Raw genomic sequence first — 9,346 nt, 5'->3', positions numbered from 1 at the left:
ATTAATATCCATCAGACAAAGGTATCTGCAGCAAGTAAGATTTTTGGTGCAGGTGCACATAGTGTGATGTGTCCGACACGTTGAACTCATTATCACTAAATCTGATGGTCTTAACAGCAGTGTTGCCGCTGGTGTGGACCTGAGGTGTGCAGGGAGCAGAGACACAGCATTCCCCCACAGGGTCCTACCTCCAAGACTGACTGCCGATTGCTCCCAGTAGGCTTTAAGCAGCCTGTAAAAGGAGCCAACATGGTTTTATTTAAAATTCTGCGACCCTGGGTCTGGCCTTAAGATGGGAGGGCCTGTGCTCAGCAGTGGCCTTGAGGGGCTGCAGACTCCGGGGTAGCAAAGGACAGGTTCAGGGCGAGGATATCCCATGTTGAGAAAGAGAAGCAGAGGACATGGTGGTCCAGCGAGTGGTGGACACACACAGAGGCAGCAAGCTATTGGTGACATGCGGGCTGCGGGCTCCTGGCGACTTGAGGTCAAAGGGCTCACACTAGGCTGCTGGTTGTTGAAAACTGGCTCGCGAGAACCAAGTATCAGAACCGGGATTCGAGAGAATGCCGAGGGCAAAGTGGGCTCCTAAAGGGCCCTGAGTGTCATCGTGTCAGAGGTTTGGATCTGGGCTCATTTGTACTGACCTGGAGTCTCGTGCCAACCAACAAATGAATCCAACCAACGATGGATTCAATTTACCAACCAGCCCGAATCTCCAGGGCCCCCAGTGCTTTGGATCAGTCTCGTACAGTGTGCCTCCAATGGCAACAGCTCCACCAAACACCTCAAAGAACTGCTGAGAGCTGCAAACGGAACTCAGTCCATCGCACAAAGGCCCTTCCCCTCCGTCGACACCATCCTTACCCCTGTGCTCAGGGCCCATCCCACCCCATCTATCGTCCACCAAATAACAATAGCACAGTGGCACAGACAATTAACTGAGAGATAAGTAAGGCGTGTAAGAACGGAAGGGCATTCACATATCTTGGGAAATTCAAGTTGGTCAAGGAAGTCTGGAGGATGACTTCATAGAATGCATCCGTGATAGCTTTCTTGAGCAGCATGTCAAGGAACCAACAAGGGAGAATGCTATTTTAGATCTAGTATTGTGCAATGAGAGAGGTAAAATTAACAATCTAGTAATTCGGGACCCTCGAAATTCTCAGACACTCTGCTCCACCATTCAAATCATGTATGACATATTTCTCTATTCAACCCCATTCTCCTGCTTTCTCCTCATATCCCTTGATGCCCTTATTAATCAAGAACCTCTGCTTTAAATATGCCCCATGATTTTCTGTTGGCTGAACTTTATTTTCCCCCTCGGACCTTTGCTGTCTCTCTCTGCATCAGTGAGGTGCTGAAGAGCCGGAGCCACAAAAAGGTGATCTGTGCCCCCTGGCTCTCTGTGGTGGTCGGTTGAAGCAGGCACTGGCCGTAAGCTTGCAGATCCTCCAGAGTATACCACTGGAGCAGTTAACCATGCTGTTTAGCTGATGGGACCTTGGTGCAGAAATGTAAAATAAATACATGATACTGGCTTTACCTCCAGCGCTGGTGGCGGGAGACATTGCAGTTCCTTATCTGTGCTCCGCCAGGGAGAGGGCACTTCAGAGATCACACTGGGCTCTGCATATTCCAAGCTAAACATAGGGGGCTTGGATAATGGAAACCAGAAATTCCACAGCTCCACATTCTTGAGAAGGAACAGATAGACCATGAGGAATCTTGATTTGAAAGGAGGTGAGGGCAGCTTGGGCATCCCACAGGTCAGGCTAGTCAAAGTAAGGCTTGAAGCCATAGAACACTGCAGCACCGCAACAGGCCCTTCAGCCCTTCTAGCCTGCGACAAACCATTGTTATGCCTAATTCCCCCTGACCTGCACCCAGTCCCTATGCCTCCCATCCACATACCTGTCCAAATTTTTCTACAGTATTAAAATTGAGCTCGCGCTCATCACTTCAGCTGGCAGCTCACCACGGTACAGGCCATTCAGCCCACGATGTTGTGCCGACCTAGGTAAACCTACTCCACAACAATCCAACCCTTCCCTACCTCACATCTGTAGCCCCGTATTTTTTCTTATTGTCACACATACTGAGATGCAGCTTTGTTTTGTGTGCTATCCAGATAAGTGGACTCATACAACAAGAAGAGCAATAAAAAACAATAAAAATATACAAATAACCAATCTATTAGATTGGTGAGCAGTGTTATCATGTCCAATAGTGTTGGGTGTAGAGAAAGGTACCAAAAAACTGCAGGGTGTAAGGAAAAGAACAGTTATAAAACAGAGCAAAGGAATAATCTTTAATCAGTGTGAGATCCATTTAAGAGACAAATAATTATTAATTTTAACGATACAGCACAGTAAAAACCTTTACGGCCCATGAAATTCCACCCAATTAACCTACCAATCCCATATGTTTTAGAGGCTGGGAACACCTGGGGAATATCTCTGCAGGTCACAGGGAGAACATGCAAGCTCCTTACAGACAGCGCCGGATTTGAACCAGGGTCACTGGCGCTCTAATGGCGTGGTCCTAACCGCTACACTAATCATTCCCAAAGTGGCCAGAGCCACTTCCCCACTCTGGAGGTGGTGGAAAGATCGAGGGGGTGGTGAAGAAAAAGGTAGCAGGCTGAACGTTTGTTTGCATCTTGGTGACGTGGTCTGGGATATTGGGCCTCAAAATTCCAGGCCGGGAAATGACGGTTGAATGAACCTGCTGGGAGATCTGGCCACAGTCCTACTGCAGTGGAGGGTGCCTGTCACCATACACTGGTCCAACCCTTCTGGCACTGCAGCTCCATCAGTGCGTCCTTCAGGGGAATCGATGGAGGCATGTAGGGCCTCGGTGTGGCCTGGAGGAGGGGGGGGGAATGGCCCAACCCGTGCCCTTTGCAGATGAATCCTGTCCATCGCTCAACTTCCCTGCACAATGCTCCTTCCAGATTGCAAACGGGGCGAAGTCGAATATCATGTTGGTCCGGGCCCGAATACGCACAGCCCTCTCCCAAGTACTCCAGCTCTTCCAGCAGTGTCCCTCGCTATCTTACCAACTGTTGGACAGATTAAAGACAGCACAATTCCCTTCAGATAGGGAAGGACGGTGGTAACCAGATGTCCCATCACTGTGGCGGTAATTCGGAGTCCTCAGGGGTCTCAGGGCCGTTGGCATCCTCATATAGTCCAGTAACTAGAGCCCAGTCACTGAGGGCCTTAGCTTCTTTCTGATTCCACAGGGATGTGTTGCCCTCCACGGTGGCTTCTTGACTGCATAACCCACCCAGTTACCTGCTTCCGATGGGGTATGCTCACGCCAGTACCAGCCGCATCCCAAATCTGGAGCAGCCAAGTGGCCACAGCTAAAACCACTGTACATTGACCACCTGCACATGAGCTGCGTGCCTTTATTCTCCCTGGCCCAGGTTTCCCCGTCAGGGAGCAACACTGCAGCAGTGTTGACTCCTCAAATTTTGAATGGGTGATTTCGTGTTCCATTCGTCGCAAGGCTTCGTGTCAGAGCCACAGGAAGGCGGTCAGCAGCCAAACAATCCTTCTACGCCTCCCCTGACATCCCGTGAGCTTCTGATTATTTGAGGAGGTCCACAAGAGGGTGGCCAGTTTCCACCCCTGGCAAGTCCAACAGCTTGTGGCGCTCCTCCAGTACACTGGCCAGACTGCCGAACCCAGCAGTATCTTGATTGGCCACGATACTCTGTCCCCTGTACACGTGGGGCCCTTCACTTTACCTTTTTCCAGAACATCGCTCCTACCCAATTGCCCATTCTTGTGGCGCCAAAATCTGTGGTCGGAAAACAAGTTCAAAGGGTTCAAATAGTAGCAATCCTCGTTACGTGAAACAGGGAACTTTATTTACACACGACACCAATACGTAGCAGAAGACACAAATACACCCCACATTCAAACCAGTAATGTTTCTAATACAAGTGTGTGAAACAATACCGGGGTTAATTCGAGGCTTCATACCACCTGACAAGTGGGCGCGGAACACCGATTAACAAGGTGATGTGTATCTGTCTACAAGACGCATGGGTGAGACACAATAGTTGTTTTAACTTTGCAGTAGACCTAATACCAAGAGGTGCGTGTTCATTGTATGTGTGGTTTGTGGGGGGGGGGGGCACTGGGGATGTGGCCTGGGAGCCAAGGGGGCGGTAACCTGATACAGTTTGGGAACCAAAGCTACTAACCGCGCCGCCCAGAACTATTGCTGGCTAATTACAGTGGGAAATAAACTGTCCTCGAAAATCAAGAAGTTCCATTTGAATTCATGTTTCAAAGCAAGTTCCACTGATTTTTAAAAAAAAAAGATAATTTACTAGTTCATTTAAGTTTAAATTCAGGCAGACAGCACGGTAACAGGCCCATCCGGCCCACAAGACCGTGCCGCCCAAATATCCCAATTGACCTGCATCCCTGTTTTTGAAGGGTGGGAGGAAACCAGACACGGGGAGAGCAAACAAACTCCTTGCAGACACCGGATTCAAGCCCCAGAGGCTGACGCTGTGATCACAATGCGCTGACCACCACGTTAACCGTGCTGTCCAAATTCTCTGATTTTACTTCAGTTTGACCAATATTAAGAGGGTTGTTGTGGTTCACGGGGAGTCCTACAAATGCCCTTAGGGCTAAAACTTTGCCTTTGTGAAGTTTATGACAAAAAAACAAATCAGCAACTTACTTAAAAAGGAATTTGGTTTATTATTTGTGCCCACCCGGTTAACCTGTTGTCTAAAAGAGGCTCCAATTTCCTCCTCTCCTGCAATCAACTTGTAATAACATGTACTGATGGAGTGTTGATGATTTGACGTAAACAGCTCAGAGGAGCAGGTGGCAAGAGGGAAGTTAGACTATCAAAAGTACACCGGAGGAAACTTGACCTGGGATCAAAGCAATAAAAACTGAGGAGATGATTTAGAAAGGCAGAGAGGTATAAATGAGGTGGAGATAATTATAAAAGACATGCTGCCTTTGTTCAAAGGGAGAGAATTCTTTCGAGTGACCTACCTATTACACTGGGCAACACATTTTTTTCCTCAAAAGGTTTGCTTCCTGAAAAGAAATTGGGGATTATGATAGACAACTTCAAAGCGGAACACAAAGGTAATTTCAGATTTGCTGTATCATGTAGGAAGCTGGAGAAACATTTAATTTGGGCATGCAGCATGTTGACAGGCCATGGCGGCCCATGAGCCCATGCCGCCCAATTTACACCCGATTAACCTACAGCCACCCCCACCTCCCGTTTTGAATGGTGGAGCACCTGGAGGAAACCTGTAAGATTAAATAGACTTTTATTGAATTTAGCACGTTTAATCGCATCAAGATGTTGACACATTTCATTAGATCAACTGACCTAAGAATGGTTTGCCGTTGATTTTCATCTGTACTCATCATCTGATGCCTCTCGTGTCAGTGTCCAACAATAGTCGGCCGGCATCGATGGATTTCAGTTGCCCTGATACCCGTGTTTCCACGGTTGCAATGTCCTGGTGAAACTTTTCACCATGTTCGTCACTGACTCCGCCAGGATCCGCAGGGTAGAAGCCGAAGAACGAATGCAAAAACCATGGAGGCATTTCGAATTTTCAAAGGCCTGAACAGAGTAGATATGGTGGGAAAATCTAGGTCAAGGCGACACAAATTCAAGATCGAAGGGGGTCCCTCTAAAACAGAGACACAGAGGAATTTCTTTAGCCTCTGGAACTGGCCAGTTTGGGGGGCTGTGGAGGCTAGGTTGGTGGGTGTGTTTAAGGCAGAGATAGATGGGTATCTGAATAGTCAGGGTATGGGGAGAAGGCAGGGGAGTGAGGCTGAGTGGGAGAATGGATCAGCTCATGATGGAATGACTTGATGGGCTGGATGGCCAACTTCTGCTCCTATATCATATGGTCCTTATGATATAAGCCAACAAGTTCAAGCGGGGAAGTGGGAAGCAAAGTGAGAATGACGGAGACACTACATATTGAACAGACTTGAATAGTTATTGTCATATGTACTGAGATACAATGAAAAGCTTTGTTTTGCGTGCTATCCATGCAAGTCGACCCATACTTATTGCAGCAGGTAGGCTAATATTAAATAAAAGTGCAGGGTGCTGTTTTACAGTAAGTCAAAGAGTGTAGAATTCAGTGGTTATAAAGTGTTCACAGACACTCTCATTCAGTGTTTAACTCAATATAATCTAAAAACAGCTATAAATAGAACATAGAATATTACAGCACAGTACAGGCCCGTCAGCCCATGATGTTGTCCCAACATATACAAACCCACTCTGCACTCCTTCGCTAACCCCCACACCCATAACCTATTTTTCTTGCATCCACGTGTCGAGGAGTCTCAATTGTCCCAAATGTCCCAGCTTCCACCACTAGGCATTCTAGGCACCCACTGCTCTCGGTATAAAAACTTACCTCTGATGTCTCCCCTAAACTATTCTCCCCTTGCCTTGTACAAATGGTGTTTGTTACTCGTACCCTGGTAATAAGGTGTCTCTCATGATCTTGTTGACCTCTATTAAGTCACCTCTTATCCTTCTTCGCCCCAAAGAGAAAAGTCCCAGCTCTGCTAACCTTCCCATCCAGGCAACATCCTGGCAACATCCTGGTAAATCTCCTCTGTAGCTTCTGCACCCTTCCTGTAATGAGGCGACCAGAACTGTAGCTGATGGGTTTCAAGGTTTCTTGGTCAGTGGGCTTCTCTTCAACCAAGATCCTTAACTTAAACTACTATTTTTAATGTTTATTTGCTCCCATAAAAGGTACTTCTGTCTCCCCCACCCATTTCTCCATATTTTGGTAACTCATTTAGTGTGTTGGTAAACCTTCCTGTCAAAATTTCTGTCTGAGCTCCTTTAACACAGATATTTACACAGGATCCCCTTGAGCACCAACCCGCGCCCCCCCCCCCCCACCTCCCATTAGGTTTGGACCATTTTGCTCATACCTTGATGAAGGGCTCTATCCCAAAACCTTGGTTATGTATCTTTATCTTTACTTTGACCAACTGAGTTTCTCCAGCATTTTGAAGCAACCTATAATGGAATTCTCACCTCATTATTTTAAGTCAAAATTGACAAGAATGAAAAATATTTTTAAAATGTGCTTTGGTTACTTTCTTAGAAGTATCAGATGCTATATTTCAATAGTTTGTGTATTAATTTGATTTGCTCCAATGAGATAAAACACCAGTGGCATCATAAAAATTGTTACGGTACTGTAGAGAGGAGATTCATTTGGGCAGTTAGCCTATGACGTCCTCCAATTGGACAGTTTGGTGCTCAGAAGTGGAGACTTGGCAAGATCATTAGTGTTCCAGTAATGAGAGCTTCAGTTGAATGGTTGGATCCAAGAATGGATGAGACTCAGTGGGATTGTCGAGGTACGAGGTCAATGAGGTTCCGTGGAACAGAAGAGAAACTGGTTAAAGTGGACAAATGTGAGATATTGCATGTTGGGAGGACTAGGCAGGGTCGGGTAGGCATTATACGGTAAGCAGTAGGGAAATAAGGAATAGTGGAGTGCGGCAAAGAGAGGGATCTGGGAATGCAGATACAAAATTCCTTGAAAATAGAAATATTGGATTGAAGTTTTTCAAACTTTTGGTATTGTTGGAGAGAGTGACGTAACTTTAATGGCATCTGATTTGCACGTATTAGCTTTTACTTCTCAGATGGAGGGATGTTACCCCCACCCTTATCACACTCAGTGGCTATGTGACGTCATGAGAAGATTAGATGCTCGATGTCCAATTTGAATGTAAATTTTCAAACACTGTGGGGACCCTTTTGAATTAATTTTATAATCTTTGATTTGTTATGAAGTACAACTGTTGACTAATGAGGTAATTTTATCACCCTGGTAAGAATTCTGTCTTCCTTTCTTTTTTTTTGTTGGCCAAACAGCTTCTTTCTTGGTTATGGGTTTAGATTTTGCTTTTTTAATAATTATCAATACAATATAATCTGTTTGATTAAAATGTGGGGAACCTTGGATGAAATGATATGATTCAAGTGTAATGTATCTTTTTGAATTTTAACATATATCCATATATACTCTGTATTTCTGATGTGAAATTTTGATGTTAATAAAAATATTGAAAAAGAAAACTACATACCAAATGGACAAGGTTGCTAAAAAGCTTTTGGCACATTGGCTTCAGATGTGATAAAGGGGGAGAGAAGAAAGGGGGAGGAGTGGCATTGCTAGTCAGGGAGAGGAGTGGCATTGCTAGTCAGGGAACATATCTCAGCTGTGTGAAGTCAGGACAGTCAGGAGGGTTTGTCTGGGTGGCATTGAGGAATGGGAATGGTGTGACACAGATTATATTATAGACCACCCAATAGTCAGAGAATTAGAGGAACAAATTGTAGAGAGATAGCAGACTGATGTAAGAAGCAGAACGCTGTGACAGTAGGAGATTTTAACTTTCCAAATATAGAGGACTCCCAGACTGTAAAAGGGCTGGATGGCTTGGAGTTTATGAAATATGTTTAGGAAAGTTTTCTAAAACAATATATAGAGGTACCAATAAGAGAGGATACAGTACTTAATCTCCTATTAGGGAACAAGGCAGGTCAGGTGACAGATGTATGTGTAGGCAATCATAATGTCATGAGCTCCACGTTAATTGAGGAAAAGGATAAGTCTGGTCCTCAAGCTGGGATTCTAAATTGGAGGAAGGCAAATTTTATGGGAATGAGAAAGGATATAGGATGTTGTTTTCTGGCTAGGATGTGTTCAGTCAGTGGGAAGCTTTCAGAGCTTTGAGAGTGCAGAGTTTACGTGTTCCTATGAGGATTAAAGGCAAAGTTAACAGGCAGAGGGAACCCTGGTTTTCAAGGGATATCGGCAATCTGGTTAAGAAGAGGAAGGAGGTGTATAGCAGGTATAGGCAATGAGGAGCAAATGGGGTACGAAGAAAACAGAAAATGCAAGAAAATACTCAATCAGGAAGGCAAAAAGAAAACATGAGGTGGCTTTGGCAGATAATGTGAAGGTAAACTCGAAAGGATTCTACAAGAACATTAAAAATAAAAGGATAATAAGTGACAAAAATAGTCCCCTAGAGGATCAGAGTGGGCAACTATGCGTGGCGCCTCACGAGATGGGGGAGATCTTAAACAGGTTTGTTTTTGCATCAGTATTTACTCAGGAAACTGGCACAGTGGATAAGAATTGAAGGGAAACAAACAGAAGTGTCATGGAACATATGGAGATTAAGGAGGAGGAGGTGCTAGCTGCCTTACACCGAATAATAGTAGATAAATCCCCGGGTCGGATATGATATTCCCTCGGACCTTGATGGAGACTAGTGTA

This window comes from Narcine bancroftii, chromosome 3, assembly GCF_036971445.1.
Source record: "Narcine bancroftii isolate sNarBan1 chromosome 3, sNarBan1.hap1, whole genome shotgun sequence".
Classification (NCBI taxonomy): domain Eukaryota; kingdom Metazoa; phylum Chordata; class Chondrichthyes; order Torpediniformes; family Narcinidae; genus Narcine; species Narcine bancroftii.
This window is presented reverse-complemented; position numbering follows the sequence as displayed.